The sequence below is a fragment of the Triturus cristatus genome, chromosome 11 (genome assembly GCF_964204655.1).
Source record: "Triturus cristatus chromosome 11, aTriCri1.1, whole genome shotgun sequence".
Classification (NCBI taxonomy): Eukaryota; Metazoa; Chordata; class Amphibia; order Caudata; family Salamandridae; genus Triturus; species Triturus cristatus.
In genome coordinates, this window is record NC_140594.1 from 1,139,171,642 (window position 1) to 1,139,195,654 (window position 24,013).

General features: G+C 44.7%; 9 non-coding genes across 9 annotated transcripts; all 9 read left to right on the forward strand.

The window, feature by feature from the left end:
• Positions 1 to 1,605: 1,605 nt before the first annotated feature.
• TRNAG-CCC (transfer RNA glycine (anticodon CCC)) lies at positions 1,606 to 1,677 on the forward strand. The gene has a single exon. It is a non-coding gene; the product is annotated as a tRNA-Gly (tRNA).
• A 1,515-nt stretch (positions 1,678 to 3,192) lies between these two features.
• Positions 3,193 to 3,264, forward strand: TRNAG-CCC (transfer RNA glycine (anticodon CCC)). Its single transcript has one exon. It is a non-coding gene; the product is annotated as a tRNA-Gly (tRNA).
• Positions 3,265 to 7,977: 4,713 nt separating this feature from the next.
• Positions 7,978 to 8,049, forward strand: TRNAG-CCC (transfer RNA glycine (anticodon CCC)). The gene has a single exon. It is a non-coding gene; the product is annotated as a tRNA-Gly (tRNA).
• Positions 8,050 to 11,153: 3,104 nt separating this feature from the next.
• TRNAG-CCC (transfer RNA glycine (anticodon CCC)) lies at positions 11,154 to 11,225 on the forward strand. The gene has a single exon. It is a non-coding gene; the product is annotated as a tRNA-Gly (tRNA).
• A 1,516-nt stretch (positions 11,226 to 12,741) lies between these two features.
• TRNAG-CCC (transfer RNA glycine (anticodon CCC)) lies at positions 12,742 to 12,813 on the forward strand. The gene has a single exon. It is a non-coding gene; the product is annotated as a tRNA-Gly (tRNA).
• A 1,516-nt stretch (positions 12,814 to 14,329) lies between these two features.
• TRNAG-CCC (transfer RNA glycine (anticodon CCC)) lies at positions 14,330 to 14,401 on the forward strand. The gene has a single exon. It is a non-coding gene; the product is annotated as a tRNA-Gly (tRNA).
• A 4,713-nt stretch (positions 14,402 to 19,114) lies between these two features.
• Positions 19,115 to 19,186, forward strand: TRNAG-CCC (transfer RNA glycine (anticodon CCC)). The gene has a single exon. It is a non-coding gene; the product is annotated as a tRNA-Gly (tRNA).
• A 3,104-nt stretch (positions 19,187 to 22,290) lies between these two features.
• TRNAG-CCC (transfer RNA glycine (anticodon CCC)) lies at positions 22,291 to 22,362 on the forward strand. The gene has a single exon. It is a non-coding gene; the product is annotated as a tRNA-Gly (tRNA).
• Positions 22,363 to 23,878: 1,516 nt separating this feature from the next.
• Positions 23,879 to 23,950, forward strand: TRNAG-CCC (transfer RNA glycine (anticodon CCC)). The gene has a single exon. It is a non-coding gene; the product is annotated as a tRNA-Gly (tRNA).
• Positions 23,951 to 24,013: the final 63 nt, after the last annotated feature.

Consider the following 24,013-nt stretch of genomic DNA (forward strand, 5'->3'; position numbering starts at 1 on the left):
CATAGGGTGTTGGTGGTATAGTGGTGAGCATAGCTACTTCCCAAGCAGTTGACCCGGGTTCGATTCCTGGCCAATGCAGTGCAACTTTTTATATGTTCTCCAAGCAGGATTTGTTTTAATGCAACATGTCACAAAACGGAAATATCATGAACAGATTAATCAGACGTTAAATTAAAAAAAAAATGAAATACTTAGGCAGGCATCTCGATCGCCCCATCTGCTACATTAATTGTCCTATTAGATGCTATTTTCCAAAAAGCAGAGTCACCACTCACATGTGCTGGTAATAAATATGTTGCGGGCGGTAGACAATGAAAGGGCTGAACCCTGACCAGACATTCTAACTCTAGCATCTCTATATTAAAAAGCCTTTCTAGGCAATATCTAGCATGTGAATAAAAGTAGGCAAGATCCACCGATGAATCTGGCAAAAGTCCCCAACGATTTTGTGCACACTTGTTCTCTCACCTGAATGCAGCGCCATCTTGTAGCCATCGGATGTAACTGCAGCTCACAAAATGTTATATCAGAGAGCAAGTTGAGAGGACTCCAAGAGGCAGATGTCCATGGAAAGAGCCTCTCACGACAGCAGGAAGGTTGGATATTTCAAGATGGCAACATTTCCTGTCCAACGTCCTCACGTCCCGAACGCTCCCAAACGCTCAAAAGCCTCACACCGGGCAAGCCCTCACCGGGTAGATCTCTGGCTCCCAGTTAAAATCAAATCCTGAGCATGCTAGCGCTAGGATCAAAGAGAGAGGAGAGGGTTAGAGAGCTGCTATCTTGGTAAAGGCCTGAAACTGCTGGTTCCCAAGAGGGTCTGCACTTTCAGTTATGACTGACTGTGAGACGAGAAGATGAAGATTTTCTGCACCCAGCATACATTGCAGCATGCTTAGGCAAATGAGGAGTGAGACCCACCAATCCCTCGCCACTTCGCTGAAAGCTCCTCCTCTGCATAAAGAGAACACTTTTACAAGGGAGCAGAGTGGCGCAGCGGAAGCGTGCTGGGCCCATAACCCAGAGGTCGATGGATCGAAACCATCCTCTGCTATAATATTTCTTGTTTTTTCTTCTGAGGACCAATCTGTCATTTCCACGCTACCAGCAAGGAAAAGCGCAGGCTTGTGCTAGCTATGTGAGAAAAGACTTCTCAACTATCTGTCTCTGCTGAAATACAAGAGAGTGATCGCCAAAGGATCAACCCCATACTTTGAAAGTAAAGATACCCAATTATAAGCATAAATGACTGGTGGGACCGTCACACGTTTTTCTGGGCATGCTTTGAATGTCATTCTTGCCTTTTCGTTCTGCTCTTATCATTCTCCTGGGCATTTCATGGAAGGCACTCTCTTTCTCTTCGCTGCTTTGCTTCCAATGCTGCCTAAATATGTTCATTTCCACTATTTGTACTACTGCTTTCCATTTCTTCTCTTCTGCACAGATTTGGCCTTGGTTTCAATCCCCAGTTCCTTACCCTCTACAAGAAACTTTCTACTGCTTTTCATGATGGTATCTAAACCAAATGCACCATTGAAACTGGTGCAAGATAGTCATTGAACTCGGGGTTGTAATCTTTAGAACCGAGAGCAAACACATCATAGGGCGTTGGTGGTATAGTGGTGAGCATAGCTGCTTCCCAAGCAGTTGACCCGGGTTCGATTCCCGGCCAATGCAGTGCAAATTTTTATATGTTCTCCAAGCAGGATTTGTTTTAATGCAACATGTCACAAAACGGAAATATCATGAACAGATTAATCAGACGTTAAATTTAAAAAAAAATGAAATACTTAGGCAGGCATCTCGATCGCCCCATCTGCTACATTCATTGTCCTATTAGATGCTATTTTCCAAAAAGCAGAGTCACCACTCACATGTGCTGGTAATAAATATGTTGCGGGCGGTAGACAATGAAAGGGCTGAACCCCGACTAGACATTCTAACTCTAGCATCTCTATATTAAAAAGCATTTCTAGGCAATATCTAGCATGTGAATAAAAGTAGGCAAATCCACCGATGAATCTGGCAAAAGTCCCCAACGATTTTGTGCACACTTGTTCTCTCACCTGAATGCAGCGCCACCTTGTAGCCATCGGATGTAACTGCAGCTCACAAAATGTTATATCAGAGAGCAAGTTGAGAGGACTCCAAGAGGTAGATGTCCATGGAAAGAGCCTCTCACGACAGCAGGAAGGTTGGATATTTCAAGATGGCAACATTTCCTGTCCAACATCCTCACGTCCCGAACGCTCCCAAACGCTCAAAAGCCTCGCCCTCACCGGGTAGATCTCTGGCTCCCAGTTAAAATCAAATCCTGAGCATGCTAGCGCTAGGATCAAAGAGAGAGGAGAGGGTTAGAGAGCTGCTATCTTGGTAAAGGCCTGAAACTGCTAGTTCCCAAGAGGGTCTGCACTTTCAGTTATGACTGACTGTGAGACGAGAAGATGAAGATTTTCTGCACCCAGCATACATTGCAGCATGCTTAGGCAAATGAGGAGCGAGACCCACCAATCCCTCACCACTTCGCTGAAAGCTCCTCCTCTGCATAAAGAGAACACTTTTACAAGGGAGCAGAGTGGCGCAGCGGAAGCGTGCTGGGCCCATAACCCAGAGGTCGATGGATCGAAACCATCCTCTGCTATAATATTTCTTGTTTTTTCTTCTGAGAACCAATCTGTCATTTCCACGCTACCAGCAAGGAAAAGCGCAGGCTTGTGCTAGCTATGTGAGAAAAGACTTCTCAACTATCTGTCTCTGCTGAAATACAAGAGAGTGATCGCCAAAGGATCAACCCCATACTTTGAAAGTAAAGATACCCAATTATAAGCATAAATGACTGGTGGGACCGTCACACGTTTTTCTGGGCATGCTTTGAATGTCATTCTTGCCTTTTCGTTCTGCTCTTATCATTCTCCTGGGCATTTCATGGAAGGCACTCTCTTTCTCTTCGCTGCTTTGCTTCCAATGCTGCCTAAATATGTTCATTTCCACTATTTGTACTACTGCTTTCCATTTCTTCTCTTCTGCACAGATTTGGCCTTGGTTTCAATCCCCAGTTCCTTACCCTCTACAAGAAACTTTCTACTGCTTTTCATGTTGGTATCTAAACCAAATGCACCATTGAAACTGGTGCAAGATAGTCATTGAACTCGGGGTTGTAATCTTTAGAACCGAGAGCACCCACATCATAGGGCGTTGGTGGTATAGTGGTGAGCATAGCTGCTTCCCAAGCAGTTGACCCGGGTTCGATTCCCGGCCAATGCAGTGCAAATTTTTATATGTTCTCCAAGCAGGATTTGTTTTAATGCAACATGTCACAAAACGGAAATATCATGAACAGATTAATCAGACGTTAAATTAAAAAAAAAATGAAATACTTAGGCAGGCATCTCGATCGCCCCATCTGCTACATTAATTGTCCTATTAGATGCTATTTTCCAAAAAGCAGAGTCACCACTCACATGTGCTGGTAATAAATATGTTGCTGGCGGTGGACAATGAAAGGGCTGAACCCCGACCAGACATTCTAACTCTAGCATCTCTATATTAAAAAGCATTTCTAGGCAATATCTAGCATGTGAATAAAAGTAGGCAAGATCCACCGATGAATCTGGCAAAAGTCCCCAACGATTTTGTGCACACTTGTTCTCTCACCTGAATGCAGCGCCACCTTGTAGCCATCGGATGTAACTGCAGCTCACAAAATGTTATATCAGAGAGCAAGTTGAGAGGACTCCAAGAGGCAGATGTCCATGGAAAGAGCCTCTCACGACAGCAGGAAGGTTGGATATTTCAAGATGGCAACATTTCCTGTCCAATGTCCTCACGTCCCGAACGCTCCCAAACGCTCAAAAGCCTCACACCGGGCAAGCCCTCACCGGGTAGATCTCTGGCTCCCAGTTAAAATCAAATCCTGAGCATGCTAGCGCTAGGATCAAAGAGAGAGGAGAGGGTTAGAGAGCTGCTATCTTGGTAAAGGCCTGAAACTGCTAGTTCCCAAGAGGGTCTGCACTTTCAGTTATGACTGACTGTGAGACGAAAAGATGAAGATTTTCTGCACCCAGCATACATTGCAGCATGCTTAGGCAAATGAGGAGCGAGACCCACCAATCCCTCACCACTTCGCTGAAAGCTCCTCCTCTGCATAAAGAGAACACTTTTACAAGGGAGCAGAGTGGCGCAGCGGAAGCGTGCTGGGCCCATAACCCAGAGGTCGATGGATCGAAACCATCCTCTGCTATAATATTTCTTGTTTTTTCTTCTGAGAACCAATCTGTCATTTCCACGCTACCAGCAAGGAAAAGCGTAGGCTTGTGCTAGCTATGTGAGAAAAGACTTCTCAACTATCTGTCTCTGCTGAAATACAAGAGAGTAATCACCAAAGGATCAACCCCATACTTTGAAAGTAAAGATACCCAATTATAAGCATAAATGACTGGTGGGACCGTCACACGTTTTTCTGGGCATGCTTTGAATGTCATTCTTGCCTTTTCGTTCTGCTCTTATCATTCTCCTGGGCATTTCATGGAAGACACTCTCTTTCTCTTCGCTGCTTTGCTTCCAATGCTGCCTAAATATGTTCATTTCCACTATTTGTACTACTGCTTTCCATTTCTTCTCTTCTGCACAGATTTGGCCTTGGTTTCAATCCCCAGTTCCTTACCCTCTACAAGAAACTTTCTACTGCTTTTCATGTTGGTATCTAAACCAAATGCACCATTGAAACTGGTGCAAGATAGTCATTGAACTCGGGGTTGTAATCTTTAGAACCGAGAGCAAGCACATCATAGGGCGTTGGTGGTATAGTGGTGAGCATAGCTGCTTCCCAAGCAGTTGACCCGGGTTCGATTCACGGCCAATGCAGTGCAAATTTTTGTATGTTCTCCAAGCAGGATTTGTTTTAATGCAACATGTCACAAAACGGAAATATCATGAACAGATTAATCAGACGTTAAATTTTAAAAAAAATGAAATACTTAGGTAGGCATCTCGATCGCCCCATCTGCTACATTCATTGTCCTATTAGATGCTATTTTCCAAAAAGCAGAGTCACCACTCACATGTGCTGGTAATAAATATGTTGCGGGCGGTAGACAATGAAAGGGCTGAACCCCGACCAGACATTCTAACTCTAGCATCTCTATATTAAAAAGCATTTCTAGGCAATATCTAGCATGTGAATAAAAGTAGGCAAGATCCACCGATGAATCTGGCAAAAGTCCCCAACGATTTTGTGCACACTTGTTCTCTCACCTGAATGCAGCGCCACCTTGTAGCCATCGGATGTAACTGCAGCTCACAAAATGTTATATCAGAGAGCAAGTTGAGAGGACTCCAAGAGGCAGATGTCCATGGAAAGAGCCTCTCACGACAGCAGGAAGGTTGGATATTTCAAGATGGCAACATTTCCTGTCCAACGTCCTCACGTCCCGAACGCTCCAAACGCTCAAAAGCCTCACACCGGGCAAGCCCTCACCGGGTAGATCTCTGGCTCCCAGTTAAAATCAAATCCTGAGCATGCTAGCGCTAGGATCAAAGAGAGAGGAGAGGGTTAGAGAGCTGCTATCTTGGTAAAGGCCTGAAACTGCTAGTTCCCAAGAGGGTCTGCACTTTCAGTTATGACTGACTGTGAGACAAGAAGATGAAGATTTTCAGCACCCAGCATACATTGCAGCATGCTTAGGCAAATGAGGAGCGAGACCCACCAATCCCTCGCCACGTCGCTGAAAGCTCCTCCTCTGCATAAAGAGAACACTTTTACAAGGGAGCAGAGTGGCGCAGCGGAAGCGTGATGGGCCCATAACCCAGAGGTCGATGGATCGAAACCATCCTCTGCTATAATATTTCTTGTTTTTTCTTCTGAGAACCAATCTGTCATTTCCACGCTACCAGCAAGGAAAAGCGCAGGCTTGTGCTAGCTATGTGAGAAAAGACTTCTCAACTATCTGTCTCTGCTGAAATACAAGAGAGTGATCGCCAAAGGATCAACCCCATACTTTGAAAGTAAAGATACCCAATTATAAGCATAAATGACTGGTGGGACCGTCACACGTTTTTCTGGGCATGCTTTGAATGTCATTCTTGCCTTTTTGTTCTGCTCTTATCATTCTCCTGGGCATTTCATGGAAGGCACTCTCTTTCTCTTCGCTGCTTTGCTTCCAATGCTGCCTAAATATGTTCATTTCCACTATTTGTACTACTGCTTTCCATTTCTTCTCTTCTGCACAGATTTGGCCTTGGTTTCAATCCCCAGTTCCTTACCCTCTACAAGAAACTTTCTACTGCTTTTCATGTTGGTATCTAAACCAAATGCACCATTGAAACTGGTGCAAGATAGTCATTGAACTCGGGGTTGTAATCTTTAGAACCGAGAGCAACCACATCATAGGGCGTTGGTGGAATAGTGGTGAGCATAGCTGCTTCCCAAGCAGTTGACCCGGGTTCGATTCCCGGCCAATGCAGTGCAAATTTTTATATGTTCTCCAAGCAGGATTTGTTTTAATGCAACATGTCACAAAACGGAAATATCATGAACAGATTAATCAGACGTTAAATTAAAAAAAAAATGAAATACTTAGGCAGGCATCTCGATCGCCCCATCTGCTACATTCATTGTCCTATTAGATGCTATTTTCCAAAAAGCAGAGTCACCACTCACATGTGCTGGTAATAAATATGTTGCGGGCGGTAGACAATGAAAGGGCTGAACCCCGACCAGACATTCTAACTCTAGCATCTCTATATTAAAAAGCATTTCTAGGCAATATCTAGCATGTGAATAAAAGTAGGCAAGATCCACCGATGAATCTGGCAAAAGTCCCCAACGATTTTGTGCACACTTGTTCTCTCACCTGAATGCAGCGCCACCTTGTAGCCATCGGATGTAACTGCAGCTCACAAAATGTTATATCAGAGAGCAAGTTGAGAGGACTCCAAGAGGCAGATGTCCATGGAAAGAGCCTCTCACGACAGCAGGAAGGTTGGATATTTCAAGATGGCAACATTTCCTGTCCAACGTCCTCACGTCCCGAACGCTCCCAAACGCTCAAAAGCCTCGCCCTCACCGGGTAGATCTCTGGCTCCCAGTTAAAATCAAATCCTGAGCATGCTAGCGCTAGGATCAAAGAGAGAGGAGAGGGTTAGAGAGCTGCTATCTTGGTAAAGGCCTGAAACTGCTAGTTCCCAAGAGGGTCTGCACTTTCAGTTATGACTGACTGTGAGACGAGAAGATGAAGATTTTCTGCACCCAGCATACATTGCAGCATGCTTAGGCAAATGAGGAGCGAGACCCACCAATCCCTCGCCACTTCGCTGAAAGCTCCTCCTCTGCATAAAGAGAACACTTTTACAAGGGAGCAGAGTGGCGCAGCGGAAGCGTGCTGGGCCCATAACCCAGAGGTCGATGGATCGAAACCATCCTCTGCTATAATATTTCTTGTTTTTTCTTCTGAGAACCAATCTGTCATTTCCACGCTACCAGCAAGGAAAAGCGCAGGCTTGTGCTAGCTATGTGAGAAAAGACTTCTCAACTATCTGTCTCTGCTGAAATACAAGAGAGTGATCGCCAAAGGATCGACCCCATACTTTGAAAGTAAAGATACCCAATTATAAGCATAAATGACTGGTGGGACCGTCACACGTTTTTCTGGGCATGCTTTGAATGTCATTCTTGCCTTTTCGTTCTGCTCTTATCATTCTCCTGGGCATTTCATGGAAGGCACTCTCTTTCTCTTCGCTGCTTTGCTTCCAATGCTGCCTAAATATGTTCATTTCCACTATTTGTACTACTGCTTTCCATTTCTTCTCTTCTGCACAGATTTGGCCTTGGTTTCAATCCCCAGTTCCTTACCCTCTACAAGAAACTTTCTACTGCTTTTCATGTTGGTATCTAAACCTAATGCACCATTGAAACTGGTGCAAGATAGTCATTGAACTCGGGGTTGTAATCTTTAGAACCGAGAGCAAACACATCATAGGGCGTTGGTGGTATAGTGGTGAGCATAGCTGCTTCCCAAGCAGTTGACCCGGGTTCGATTCCCGGCCAATGCAGTGCAAATTTTTATATGTTCTCCAAGCAGGATTTGTTTTAATGCAACATGTCACAAAACGGAAATATCATGAACAGATTAATCAGACGTTAAATTTAAAAAAAAATGAAATACTTAGGCAGGCATCTCGATCGCCCCATCTGCTACATTCATTGTCCTATTAGATGCTATTTTCCAAAAAGCAGAGTCACCACTCACATGTGCTGGTAATAAATATGTTGCGGGCGGTAGACAATGAAAGGGCTGAACCCCGACCAGACATTCTAACTCTAGCATCTCTATATTAAAAAGCATTTCTAGGCAATATCTAGCATGTGAATAAAAGTAGGCAAGATCCACCGATGAATCTGGCAAAAGTCCCCAACGATTTTGTGCACACTTGTTCTCTCACCTGAATGCAGCGCCACCTTGTAGCCATCGGATGTAACTGCAGCTCACAAAATGTTATATCAGAGAGCAAGTTGAGAGGACTCCAAGAGATAGATGTCCATGGAAAGAGCCTCTCACGACAGCAGGAAGGTTGGATATTTCAAGATGGCAACATTTCCTGTCCAACGTCCTCACGTCCCGAACGCTCCCAAACGCTCAAAAGCCTCGCCCTCACCGGGTAGATCTCTGGCTCCCAGTTAAAATCAAATCCTGAGCATGCTAGCGCTAGGATCAAAGAGAGAGGAGAGGGTTAGAGAGCTGCTATCTTGGTAAAGGCCTTAAACTGCTAGTTCCCAAGAGGGTCTGCACTTTCAGTTATGACTGACTGTGAGACGAGAAGATGAAGATTTTCTGCACCCAGCATACATTGCAGCATGCTTAGGCAAATGAGGAGCGAGACCCACCAATCCCTCGCCACTTCGCTGAAAGCTCCTCCTCTGCATAAAGAGAACACTTTTACAAGGGAACAGAGTGGCGCAGCGGAAGCGTGCTGGGCCCATAACCCAGAGGTCGATGGATCGAAACCATCCTCTGCTATAATATTTCTTGTTTTTTCTTCTGAGAACCAATCTGTCATTTCCACGCTACCAGCAAGGAAAAGCGCAGGCTTGTGCTAGCTATGTGAGAAAAGACTTCTCAACTATCTGTCTCTGCTGAAATACAAGAGAGTGATCGCCAAAGGATCAACCCCATACTTTGAAAGTAAAGATACCCAATTATAAGCATAAATGACTGGTGGGACCGTCACACGTTTTTCTGGGCATGCTTTGAATGTCATTCTTGCCTTTTCGTTCTGCTCTTATCATTCTCCTGGGCATTTCATGGAAGGCACTCTCTTTCTCTTCGCTGCTTTGCTTCCAATGCTGCCTAAATATGTTCATTTCCACTATTTGTACTACTGCTTTCCATTTCTTCTCTTCTGCACAGATTTGGCCTTGGTTTCAATCCCCAGTTCCTTACCCTCTACAAGAAACTTTCTACTGCTTTTCATGTTGGTATCTAAACCTAATGCACCATTGAAACTGGTGCAAGATAGTCATTGAACTCGGGGTTGTAATCTTTAGAACCGAGAGCAAACACATCATAGGGCGTTGGTGGTATAGTGGTGAGCATAGCTGCTTCCCAAGCAGTTGACCCGGCTTCGATTCCCGGCCAATGCAGTGCAAATTTTTATATGTTCTCCAAGCAGGATTTGTTTTAATGCAACATGTCACAAAACGGAAATATCATGCACAGATTAATCAGACGTTAAATTTAAAAAAAAATGAAATACTTTGGCAGGCATCTCGATCGCCCCATCTGCTACATTCATTGTCCTATTAGATGCTATTTTCCAAAAAGCAGAGTCACCACTCACATGTGCTGGTAATAAATATGTTGCGGGCGGTAGACAATGAAAGGGCTGAACCCCGACCAGACATTCTAACTCTAGCATCTCTATATTAAAAAGCATTTCTAGGCAATATCTAGCATGTGAATAAAAGTAGGCAAGATCCACCGATGAATCTGGCAAAAGTCCCCAACGATTTTGTGCACACTTGTTCTCTCACCTGAATGCAGCGCCACCTTGTAGCCATCGGATGTAACTGCAGCTCACAAAATGTTATATCAGAGAGCAAGTTGAGAGGACTCCAAGAGGCAGATGTCCATGGAAAGAGCCTCTCACGACAGCAGGAAGGTTGGATATTTCAAGATGGCAACATTTCCTGTCCAACGTCCTCACGTCCCGAACGCTCCCAAACGCTCAAAAGCCTCGCCCTCACCGGGTAGATCTCTGGCTCCCAGTTAAAATCAAATCCTGAGCATGCTAGCGCTAGGATCAAAGAGAGAGGAGAGGGTTAGAGAGCTGCTATCTTGGTAAAGGCCTGAAACTGCTAGTTCCCAAGAGGGTCTGCACTTTCAGTTATGACTGACTGTGAGACGAGAAGATGAAGATTTTCTGCACCCAGCATACATTGCAGCATGCTTAGGCAAATGAGGAGCGAGACCCACCAATCCCTCGCCACTTCGCTGAAAGCTCCTCCTCTGCATAAAGAGAACACTTTTACAAGGGAGCAGAGTGGCGCAGCGGAAGCGTGCTGGGCCCATAACCCAGAGGTCGATGGATCGAAACCATCCTCTGCTATAATATTTCTTGTTTTTTCTTCTGAGAACCAATCTGTCATTTCCACGCTACCAGCAAGGAAAAGCGCAGGCTTGTGCTAGCTATGTGAGAAAAGACTTCTCAACTATCTGTCTCTGCTGAAATACAAGAGAGTGATCGCCAAAGGATCGACCCCATACTTTGAAAGTAAAGATACCCAATTATAAGCATAAATGACTGGTGGGACCGTCACACGTTTTTCTGGGCATGCTTTGAATGTCATTCTTGCCTTTTCGTTCTGCTCTTATCATTCTCCTGGGCATTTCATGGAAGGCACTCTCTTTCTCTTCGCTGCTTTGCTTCCAATGCTGCCTAAATATGTTCATTTCCACTATTTGTACTACTGCTTTCCATTTCTTCTCTTCTGCACAGATTTGGCCTTGGTTTCAATCCCCAGTTCCTTACCCTCTACAAGAAACTTTCTACTGCTTTTCATGTTGGTATCTAAACCTAATGCACCATTGAAACTGGTGCAAGATAGTCATTGAACTCGGGGTTGTAATCTTTAGAACCGAGAGCAAACACATCATAGGGCGTTGGTGGTATAGTGGTGAGCATAGCTGCTTCCCAAGCAGTTGACCCGGGTTCGATTCCCGGCCAATGCAGTGCAAATTTTTATATGTTCTCCAAGCAGGATTTGTTTTAATGCAACATGTCACAAAACGGAAATATCATGAACAGATTAATCAGACGTTAAATTTAAAAAAAAATGAAATACTTAGGCAGGCATCTCGATCGCCCCATCTGCTACATTCATTGTCCTATTAGATGCTATTTTCCAAAAAGCAGAGTCACCACTCACATGTGCTGGTAATAAATATGTTGCGGGCGGTAGACAATGAAAGGGCTGAACCCCGACCAGACATTCTAACTCTAGCATCTCTATATTAAAAAGCATTTCTAGGCAATATCTAGCATGTGAATAAAAGTAGGCAAGATCCACCGATGAATCTGGCAAAAGTCCCCAACGATTTTGTGCACACTTGTTCTCTCACCTGAATGCAGCGCCACCTTGTAGCCATCGGATGTAACTGCAGCTCACAAAATGTTATATCAGAGAGCAAGTTGAGAGGACTCCAAGAGATAGATGTCCATGGAAAGAGCCTCTCACGACAGCAGGAAGGTTGGATATTTCAAGATGGCAACATTTCCTGTCCAACGTCCTCACGTCCCGAACGCTCCCAAACGCTCAAAAGCCTCGCCCTCACCGGGTAGATCTCTGGCTCCCAGTTAAAATCAAATCCTGAGCATGCTAGCGCTAGGATCAAAGAGAGAGGAGAGGGTTAGAGAGCTGCTATCTTGGTAAAGGCCTTAAACTGCTAGTTCCCAAGAGGGTCTGCACTTTCAGTTATGACTGACTGTGAGACGAGAAGATGAAGATTTTCTGCACCCAGCATACATTGCAGCATGCTTAGGCAAATGAGGAGCGAGACCCACCAATCCCTCGCCACTTCGCTGAAAGCTCCTCCTCTGCATAAAGAGAACACTTTTACAAGGGAACAGAGTGGCGCAGCGGAAGCGTGCTGGGCCCATAACCCAGAGGTCGATGGATCGAAACCATCCTCTGCTATAATATTTCTTGTTTTTTCTTCTGAGAACCAATCTGTCATTTCCACGCTACCAGCAAGGAAAAGCGCAGGCTTGTGCTAGCTATGTGAGAAAAGACTTCTCAACTATCTGTCTCTGCTGAAATACAAGAGAGTGATCGCCAAAGGATCAACCCCATACTTTGAAAGTAAAGATACCCAATTATAAGCATAAATGACTGGTGGGACCGTCACACGTTTTTCTGGGCATGCTTTGAATGTCATTCTTGCCTTTTCGTTCTGCTCTTATCATTCTCCTGGGCATTTCATGGAAGGCACTCTCTTTCTCTTCGCTGCTTTGCTTCCAATGCTGCCTAAATATGTTCATTTCCACTATTTGTACTACTGCTTTCCATTTCTTCTCTTCTGCACAGATTTGGCCTTGGTTTCAATCCCCAGTTCCTTACCCTCTACAAGAAACTTTCTACTGCTTTTCATGTTGGTATCTAAACCTAATGCACCATTGAAACTGGTGCAAGATAGTCATTGAACTCGGGGTTGTAATCTTTAGAACCGAGAGCAAACACATCATAGGGCGTTGGTGGTATAGTGGTGAGCATAGCTGCTTCCCAAGCAGTTGACCCGGGTTCGATTCCCGGCCAATGCAGTGCAAATTTTTATATGTTCTCCAAGCAGGATTTGTTTTAATGCAACATGTCACAAAACGGAAATATCATGCACAGATTAATCAGACGTTAAATTTAAAAAAAAATGAAATACTTAGGCAGGCATCTCGATCGCCCCATCTGCTACATTCATTGTCCTATTAGATGCTATTTTCCAAAAAGCAGAGTCACCACTCACATGTGCTGGTAATAAATATGTTGCGGGCGGTAGACAATGAAAGGGCTGAACCCCGACCAGACATTCTAACTCTAGCATCTCTATATTAAAAAGCATTTCTAGGCAATATCTAGCATGTGAATAAAAGTAGGCAAGATCCACCGATGAATCTGGCAAAAGTCCCCAACGATTTTGTGCACACTTGTTCTCTCACCTGAATGCAGCGCCACCTTGTAGCCATCGGATGTAACTGCAGCTCACAAAATGTTATATCAGAGAGCAAGTTGAGAGGACTCCAAGAGGTAGATGTCCATGGAAAGAGCCTCTCACGACAGCAGGAAGGTTGGATATTTCAAGATGGCAACATTTCCTGTCCAACGTCCTCACGTCCCGAACGCTCCCAAACGCTCAAAAGCCTCGCCCTCACCGGGTAGATCTCTGGCTCCCAGTTAAAATCAAATCCTGAGCATGCTAGCGCTAGGATCAAAGAGAGAGGAGAGGGTTAGAGAGCTGCTATCTTGGTAAAGGCCTGAAACTGCTAGTTCCCAAGAGGGTCTGCACTTTCAGTTATGACTGACTGTGAGACGAGAAGATGAAGATTTTCTGCACCCAGCATACATTGCAGCATGCTTAGGCAAATGAGGAGCGAGACCCACCAATCCCTCGCCACTTCGCTGAAAGCTCCTCCTCTGCATAAAGAGAACACTTTTACAAGGGAGCAGAATGGCGCAGCGGAAGCGTGCTGGGCCCATAACCCAGAGGTCGATGGATCGAAACCAACCTCTGCTATAATATTTCTTGTTTTTTCTTCTGAGGACCAATCTGTCATTTCCACGCTACCAGCAAGGAAAAGCGCAGGCTTGTGCTAGCTATGTGAGAAAAGACTTCTCAACTATCTGTCTCTGCTGAAATACAAGAGAGTGATCGCCAAAGGATCAACCCCATACTTTGAAAGTAAAGATACCCAATTATAAGCATAAATGACTGGTGGGACCGTCACACGTTTTTCTGGGCATGCTTTGAATGTCATTCTTGCCTTTTCGTTCTGCTCTTATCATTCTCCTGGGCATTTCATGGAAGGCACTCTCTTTCTCTTCGCTGCTTTGCTTCCAATGCTGCCTAAATATGTTCATTTCCACTATTTGTACTACTGCTTTCCATTTCTTCTCTTCTGCACAGATTTGGCCTTGGTTTCAATCCCCAGTTCCTTACCCTCTACAAGAAACTTTCTACTGCTTTTCATGTTGGTATCTAAACCAAATGCACCATTGAAACTGGTGCAAGATAGTCATTGAACTCGGGGTTGTAATCTTTAGAACCGAGAGCACCCACATCATAGGGCGTTGGTGGTATAGTGGTGAGCATAGCTGCTTCCCAAGCAGTTGACCCGGGTTCGATTCCCGGCCAATGCAGTGCAAATTTTTATATGTTCTCCAAGCAGGATTTGTTTTAATGCAACATGTCACAAAACGGAAATATCATGAACAGATTAATCAGACGTTAAATTTAAAAAAAAATGAAATACTTAGGCAGGCATCTCGATCGCCCCATCTGCTACATTAATTGTCCTATTAGATGCTATTTTTCAAAAAGCAGAGTCACCACTCACATGTGCTGGTAATAAATATGTTGCGGACGGTAGACAATGAAAGGGCTGAACCCCGACCAGACATTCTAACTCTAGCATCTCTATATTAAAAAGCATTTCTAGGCAAAATCTAGCATGTGAATAAAAGTAGGCAAGATCCACCGATGAATCTGGCAAAAGTCCCCAACGATTTTGTGCACACTTGTTCTCTCACCTGAATGCAGCGCCACCTTGTAGCCATCGGATGTAACTGCAGCTCACAAAATGTTATATCAGAGAGCAAGTTGAGAGGACTCCAAGAGGCAGATGTCCATGGAAAGAGCCTCTCACGACAGCAGGAAGGTTGGATATTTCAAGATGGCAACATTTCCTGTCCAATGTCCTCACGTCCCGAACGCTCCCAAACGCTCAAAAGCCTCACACCGGGCAAGCCCTCACCGGGTAGATCTCTGGCTCCCAGTTAAAATCAAATCCTGAGCATGCTAGCGCTAGGATCAAAGAGAGAGGAGAGGGTTAGAGAGCTGCTATCTTGGTAAAGGCCTGAAACTGCTAGTTCCCAAGAGGGTCTGCACTTTCAGTTATGACTGACTGTGAGACGAGAAGATGAAGATTTTCTGCACCCAGCATACATTGCAGCATGCTTAGGCAAATGAGGAGCGAGACCCACCAATCCCTCGCCACTTCGCTGAAAGCTCCTCCTCTGCATAAAGAGAACACTTTTACAAGGGAGCAGAGTGGCGCAGCGGAAGCGTGCTGGGCCCATAACCCAGAGGTCGATGGATCGAAACCATCCTCTGCTATAATATTTCTTGTTTTTTCTTCTGAGAACCAATCTGTCATTTCCACGCTACCAGCAAGGAAAAGCGCAGGCTTGTGCTAGCTATGTGAGAAAAGACTTCTCAACTATCTGTCTCTGCTGAAATACAAGAGAGTGATCGCCAAAGGATCAACCCCATACTTTGAAAGTAAAGATACCCAATTATAAGCATAAATGACTGGTGGGACCGTCACACGTTTTTCTGGGCATGCTTTGAATGTCATTCTTGCCTTTTCGTTCTGCTCTTATCATTCTCCTGGGCATTTCATGGAAGGCACTCTCTTTCTCTTCGCTGCTTTGCTTCCAATGCTGCCTAAATATGTTCATTTCCACTATTTGTACTACTGCTTTCCATTTCTTCTCTTCTGCACAGATTTGGCCTTGGTTTCAATCCCCAGTTCCTTACCCTCTACAAGAAACTTTCTACTGCTTTTCATGTTGGTATCTAAACCAAATGCACCATTGAAACTGGTGCAAGATAGTCATTGAACTCGGGGTTGTAATCTTTAGAACCGAGAGCAAGCACATCATAGGGCGTTGGTGGTATAGTGGTGAGCATAGCTGCTTCCCAAGCAGTTGACCCGGGTTCGATTCACGGCCAATGCAGTGCAAATTTTTGTATGTTCTCCAAGCAGGATTTGTTTTAATGCAACATGTCACAAAACGGAAATATCATGAACAGATTAATCAGACGTTAAATTTTAAAAAAAATGAAATACTTAGGTAGGCATCTCGATCGCCCCATCTGCTACATTCATTGTCCTATTAGATGCTATTTTCCAAAAAGCAGAGTCACCACTCACATGTGCTGGTAATAAATATGTTGCGGGCGGTAGACAATGAAAGGGCTGAACCCCGACCAGACATTCTAACTCTAGCATCTCTATATTAAAAAGCATTTCTAGGCAATATCTAGCATGTGAATAAAAGTAGGCAAGATCCACCGATGAATCTGGCAAAAGTCCCCAACGATTTTGTGCACACTTGTTCTCTCACCTGAATGCAGCGCCACCTTGTAGCCATCGGATGTAACTGCAGCTCACAAAATGTTATATCAGAGAGCAAGTTGAGAGGACTCCAAGAGGCAGATGTCCATGGAAAGAGCCTCTCACGACAGCAGGAAGGTTGGATATTTCAAGATGGCAACATTTCCTGTCCAACGTCCTCACGTCCCGAACGCTCCAAACGCTCAAAAGCCTCACACCGGGCAAGCCCTCACCGGGTAGATCTCTGGCTCCCAGTTAAAATCAAATCCTGAGCATGCTAGCGCTAGGATCAAAGAGAGAGGAGAGGGTTAGAGAGCTGCTATCTTGGTAAAGGCCTGAAACTGCTAGTTCCCAAGAGGGTCTGCACTTTCAGTTATGACTGACTGTGAGACAAGAAGATGAAGATTTTCAGCACCCAGCATACATTGCAGCATGCTTAGGCAAATGAGGAGCGAGACCCACCAATCCCTCGCCACGTCGCTGAAAGCTCCTCCTCTGCATAAAGAGAACACTTTTACAAGGGAGCAGAGTGGCGCAGCGGAAGCGTGATGGGCCCATAACCCAGAGGTCGATGGATCGAAACCATCCTCTGCTATAATATTTCTTGTTTTTTCTTCTGAGAACCAATCTGTCATTTCCACGCTACCAGCAAGGAAAAGCGCAGGCTTGTGCTAGCTATGTGAGAAAAGACTTCTCAACTATCTGTCTCTGCTGAAATACAAGAGAGTGATCGCCAAAGGATCAACCCCATACTTTGAAAGTAAAGATACCCAATTATAAGCATAAATGACTGGTGGGACCGTCACACGTTTTTCTGGGCATGCTTTGAATGTCATTCTTGCCTTTTTGTTCTGCTCTTATCATTCTCCTGGGCATTTCATGGAAGGCACTCTCTTTCTCTTCGCTGCTTTGCTTCCAATGCTGCCTAAATATGTTCATTTCCACTATTTGTACTACTGCTTTCCATTTCTTCTCTTCTGCACAGATTTGGCCTTGGTTTCAATCCCCAGTTCCTTACCCTCTACAAGAAACTTTCTACTGCTTTTCATGTTGGTATCTAAACCAAATGCACCATTGAAACTGGTGCAAGATAGTCATTGAACTCGGGGTTGTAATCTTTAGAACCGAGAGCAACCACATCATAGGGCGTTGGTGGAATAGTGGTGAGCATAGCTGCTTCCCAAGCAGTTGACCCGGGTTCGATTCCCGGCCAATGCAGTGCAAATTTTTATATGTTCTCCAAGCAGGATTTGTTTTAATGCAACATGTCACAAAACGGAAATATCATGAACAGATTAATCAGACGTTAAATTAAAAAAAAAATGAAATACTTAGGCAGGCATCTCGATCGCCCCATCTGCTACATTCATTGTCCTATTAGATGCTATTTTCCAAAAAGCAGAGTCACCACTCACATGTGCTGGTAATAAATATGTTGCGGGCGGTAGACAATGAAAGGGCTGAACCCCGACCAGACATTCTAACTCTAGCATCTCTATATTAAAAAGCATTTCTAGGCAATATCTAGCATGTGAATAAAAGTAGGCAAGATCCACCGATGAATCTGGCAAAAGTCCCCAACGATTTTGTGCACACTTGTTCTCTCACCTGAATGCAGCGCCACCTTGTAGCCATCGGATGTAACTGCAGCTCACAAAATGTTATATCAGAGAGCAAGTTGAGAGGACTCCAAGAGGCAGATGTCCATGGAAAGAGCCTCTCACGACAGCAGGAAGGTTGGATATTTCAAGATGGCAACATTTCCTGTCCAACGTCCTCACGTCCCGAACGCTCCCAAACGCTCAAAAGCCTCGCCCTCACCGGGTAGATCTCTGGCTCCCAGTTAAAATCAAATCCTGAGCATGCTAGCGCTAGGATCAAAGAGAGAGGAGAGGGTTAGAGAGCTGCTATCTTGGTAAAGGCCTGAAACTGCTAGTTCCCAAGAGGGTCTGCACTTTCAGTTATGACTGACTGTGAGACGAGAAGATGAAGATTTTCTGCACCCAGCATACATTGCAGCATGCTTAGGCAAATGAGGAGCGAGACCCACCAATCCCTCGCCACTTCGCTGAAAGCTCCTCCTCTGCATAAAGAGAACACTTTTACAAGGGAGCAGAGTGGCGCAGCGGAAGCGTGCTGGGCCCATAACCCAGAGGTCGATGGATCGAAACCATCCTCTGCTATAATATTTCTTGTTTTTTCTTCTGAGAACCAATCTGTCATTTCCACGCTACCAGCAAGGAAAAGCGCAGGCTTGTGCTAGCTATGTGAGAAAAGACTTCTCAACTATCTGTCTCTGCTGAAATACAAGAGAGTGATCGCCAAAGGATCGACCCCATACTTTGAAAGTAAAGATACCCAATTATAAGCATAAATGACTGGTGGGACCGTCACACGTTTTTCTGGGCATGCTTTGAATGTCATTCTTGCCTTTTCGTTCTGCTCTTATCATTCTCCTGGGCATTTCATGGAAGGCACTCTCTTTCTCTTCGCTGCTTTGCTTCCAATGCTGCCTAAATATGTTCATTTCCACTATTTGTACTACTGCTTTCCATTTCTTCTCTTCTGCACAGATTTGGCCTTGGTTTCAATCCCCAGTTCCTTACCCTCTACAAGAAACTTTCTACTGCTTTTCATGTTGGTATCTAAACCTAATGCACCATTGAAACTGGTGCAAGATAGTCATTGAACTCGGGGTTGTAATCTTTAGAACCGAGAGCAAACACATCATAGGGCGTTGGTGGTATAGTGGTGAGCATAGCTGCTTCCCAAGCAGTTGACCCGGGTTAGATTCCCGGCCAATGCAGTGCAAATTTTTATATGTTCTCCAAGCAGGATTTGTTTTAATGCAACATGTCACAAAACGGAAATATCATGAACAGATTAATCAGACGTTAAATTTAAAAAAAAATGAAATACTTAGGCAGGCATCTCGATCGCCCCATCTGCTACATTCATTGTCCTATTAGATGCTATTTTCCAAAAAGCAGAGTCACCACTCACATGTGCTGGTAATAAATATGTTGCGGGCGGTAGACAATGAAAGGGCTGAACCCCGACCAGACATTCTAACTCTAGCATCTCTATATTAAAAAGCATTTCTAGGCAATATCTAGCATGTGAATAAAAGTAGGCAAGATCCACCGATGAATCTGGCAAAAGTCCCCAACGATTTTGTGCACACTTGTTCTCTCACCTGAATGCAGCGCCACCTTGTAGCCATCGGATGTAACTGCAGCTCACAAAATGTTATATCAGAGAGCAAGTTGAGAGGACTCCAAGAGATAGATGTCCATGGAAAGAGCCTCTCACGACAGCAGGAAGGTTGGATATTTCAAGATGGCAACATTTCCTGTCCAACGTCCTCACGTCCCGAACGCTCCCAAACGCTCAAAAGCCTCGCCCTCACCGGGTAGATCTCTGGCTCCCAGTTAAAATCAAATCCTGAGCATGCTAGCGCTAGGATCAAAGAGAGAGGAGAGGGTTAGAGAGCTGCTATCTTGGTAAAGGCCTTAAACTGCTAGTTCCCAAGAGGGTCTGCACTTTCAGTTATGACTGACTGTGAGACGAGAAGATGAAGATTTTCTGCACCCAGCATACATTGCAGCATGCTTAGGCAAATGAGGAGCGAGACCCACCAATCCCTCGCCACTTCGCTGAAAGCTCCTCCTCTGCATAAAGAGAACACTTTTACAAGGGAACAGAGTGGCGCAGCGGAAGCGTGCTGGGCCCATAACCCAGAGGTCGATGGATCGAAACCATCCTCTGCTATAATATTTCTTGTTTTTTCTTCTGAGAACCAATCTGTCATTTCCACGCTACCAGCAAGGAAAAGCGCAGGCTTGTGCTAGCTATGTGAGAAAAGACTTCTCAACTATCTGTCTCTGCTGAAATACAAGAGAGTGATCGCCAAAGGATCAACCCCATACTTTGAAAGTAAAGATACCCAATTATAAGCATAAATGACTGGTGGGACCGTCACACGTTTTTCTGGGCATGCTTTGAATGTCATTCTTGCCTTTTCGTTCTGCTCTTATCATTCTCCTGGGCATTTCATGGAAGGCACTCTCTTTCTCTTCGCTGCTTTGCTTCCAATGCTGCCTAAATATGTTCATTTCCACTATTTGTACTACTGCTTTCCATTTCTTCTCTTCTGCACAGATTTGGCCTTGGTTTCAATCCCCAGTTCCTTACCCTCTACAAGAAACTTTCTACTGCTTTTCATGTTGGTATCTAAACCTAATGCACCATTGAAACTGGTGCAAGATAGTCATTGAACTCGGGGTTGTAATCTTTAGAACCGAGAGCAAACACATCATAGGGCGTTGGTGGTATAGTGGTGAGCATAGCTGCTTCCCAAGCAGTTGACCCGGCTTCGATTCCCGGCCAATGCAGTGCAAATTTTTATATGTTCTCCAAGCAGGATTTGTTTTAATGCAACATGTCACAAAACGGAAATATCATGCACAGATTAATCAGACGTTAAATTTAAAAAAAAATGAAATACTTTGGCAGGCATCTCGATCGCCCCATCTGCTACATTCATTGTCCTATTAGATGCTATTTTCCAAAAAGCAGAGTCACCACTCACATGTGCTGGTAATAAATATGTTGCGGGCGGTAGACAATGAAAGGGCTGAACCCCGACCAGACATTCTAACTCTAGCATCTCTATATTAAAAAGCATTTCTAGGCAATATCTAGCATGTGAATAAAAGTAGGCAAGATCCACCGATGAATCTGGCAAAAGTCCCCAACGATTTTGTGCACACTTGTTCTCTCACCTGAATGCAGCGCCACCTTGTAGCCATCGGATGTAACTGCAGCTCACAAAATGTTATATCAGAGAGCAAGTTGAGAGGACTCCAAGAGGCAGATGTCCATGGAAAGAGCCTCTCACGACAGCAGGAAGGTTGGATATTTCAAGATGGCAACATTTCCTGTCCAACGTCCTCACGTCCCGAACGCTCCCAAACGCTCAAAAGCCTCGCCCTCACCGGGTAGATCTCTGGCTCCCAGTTAAAATCAAATCCTGAGCATGCTAGCGCTAGGATCAAAGAGAGAGGAGAGGGTTAGAGAGCTGCTATCTTGGTAAAGGCCTGAAACTGCTAGTTCCCAAGAGGGTCTGCACTTTCAGTTATGACTGACTGTGAGACGAGAAGATGAAGATTTTCTGCACCCAGCATACATTGCAGCATGCTTAGGCAAATGAGGAGCGAGACCCACCAATCCCTCGCCACTTCGCTGAAAGCTCCTCCTCTGCATAAAGAGAACACTTTTACAAGGGAGCAGAGTGGCGCAGCGGAAGCGTGCTGGGCCCATAACCCAGAGGTCGATGGATCGAAACCATCCTCTGCTATAATATTTCTTGTTTTTTCTTCTGAGAACCAATCTGTCATTTCCACGCTACCAGCAAGGAAAAGCGCAGGCTTGTGCTAGCTATGTGAGAAAAGACTTCTCAACTATCTGTCTCTGCTGAAATACAAGAGAGTGATCGCCAAAGGATCGACCCCATACTTTGAAAGTAAAGATACCCAATTATAAGCATAAATGACTGGTGGGACCGTCACACGTTTTTCTGGGCATGCTTTGAATGTCATTCTTGCCTTTTCGTTCTGCTCTTATCATTCTCCTGGGCATTTCATGGAAGGCACTCTCTTTCTCTTCGCTGCTTTGCTTCCAATGCTGCCTAAATATGTTCATTTCCACTATTTGTACTACTGCTTTCCATTTCTTCTCTTCTGCACAGATTTGGCCTTGGTTTCAATCCCCAGTTCCTTACCCTCTACAAGAAACTTTCTACTGCTTTTCATGTTGGTATCTAAACCTAATGCACCATTGAAACTGGTGCAAGATAGTCATTGAACTCGGGGTTGTAATCTTTAGAACCGAGAGCAAACACATCATAGGGCGTTGGTGGTATAGTGGTGAGCATAGCTGCTTCCCAAGCAGTTGACCCGGGTTCGATTCCCGGCCAATGCAGTGCAAATTTTTATATGTTCTCCAAGCAGGATTTGTTTTAATGCAACATGTCACAAAACGGAAATATCATGAACAGATTAATCAGACGTTAAATTTAAAAAAAAATGAAATACTTAGGCAGGCATCTCGATCGCCCCATCTGCTACATTCATTGTCCTATTAGATGCTATTTTCCAAAAAGCAGAGTCACCACTCACATGTGCTGGTAATAAATATGTTGCGGGCGGTAGACAATGAAAGGGCTGAACCCCGACCAGACATTCTAACTCTAGCATCTCTATATTAAAAAGCATTTCTAGGCAATATCTAGCATGTGAATAAAAGTAGGCAAGATCCACCGATGAATCTGGCAAAAGTCCCCAACGATTTTGTGCACACTTGTTCTCTCACCTGAATGCAGCGCCACCTTGTAGCCATCGGATGTAACTGCAGCTCACAAAATGTTATATCAGAGAGCAAGTTGAGAGGACTCCAAGAGATAGATGTCCATGGAAAGAGCCTCTCACGACAGCAGGAAGGTTGGATATTTCAAGATGGCAACATTTCCTGTCCAACGTCCTCACGTCCCGAACGCTCCCAAACGCTCAAAAGCCTCGCCCTCACCGGGTAGATCTCTGGCTCCCAGTTAAAATCAAATCCTGAGCATGCTAGCGCTAGGATCAAAGAGAGAGGAGAGGGTTAGAGAGCTGCTATCTTGGTAAAGGCCTTAAACTGCTAGTTCCCAAGAGGGTCTGCACTTTCAGTTATGACTGACTGTGAGACGAGAAGATGAAGATTTTCTGCACCCAGCATACATTGCAGCATGCTTAGGCAAATGAGGAGCGAGACCCACCAATCCCTCGCCACTTCGCTGAAAGCTCCTCCTCTGCATAAAGAGAACACTTTTACAAGGGAACAGAGTGGCGCAGCGGAAGCGTGCTGGGCCCATAACCCAGAGGTCGATGGATCGAAACCATCCTCTGCTATAATATTTCTTGTTTTTTCTTCTGAGAACCAATCTGTCATTTCCACGCTACCAGCAAGGAAAAGCGCAGGCTTGTGCTAGCTATGTGAGAAAAGACTTCTCAACTATCTGTCTCTGCTGAAATACAAGAGAGTGATCGCCAAAGGATCAACCCCATACTTTGAAAGTAAAGATACCCAATTATAAGCATAAATGACTGGTGGGACCGTCACACGTTTTTCTGGGCATGCTTTGAATGTCATTCTTGCCTTTTCGTTCTGCTCTTATCATTCTCCTGGGCATTTCATGGAAGGCACTCTCTTTCTCTTCGCTGCTTTGCTTCCAATGCTGCCTAAATATGTTCATTTCCACTATTTGTACTACTGCTTTCCATTTCTTCTCTTCTGCACAGATTTGGCCTTGGTTTCAATCCCCAGTTCCTTACCCTCTACAAGAAACTTTCTACTGCTTTTCATGTTGGTATCTAAACCTAATGCACCATTGAAACTGGTGCAAGATAGTCATTGAACTCGGGGTTGTAATCTTTAGAACCGAGAGCAAACACATCATAGGGCGTTGGTGGTATAGTGGTGAGCATAGCTGCTTCCCAAGCAGTTGACCCGGGTTCGATTCCCGGCCAATGCAGTGCAAATTTTTATATGTTCTCCAAGCAGGATTTGTTTTAATGCGACATGTCACAAAACGGAA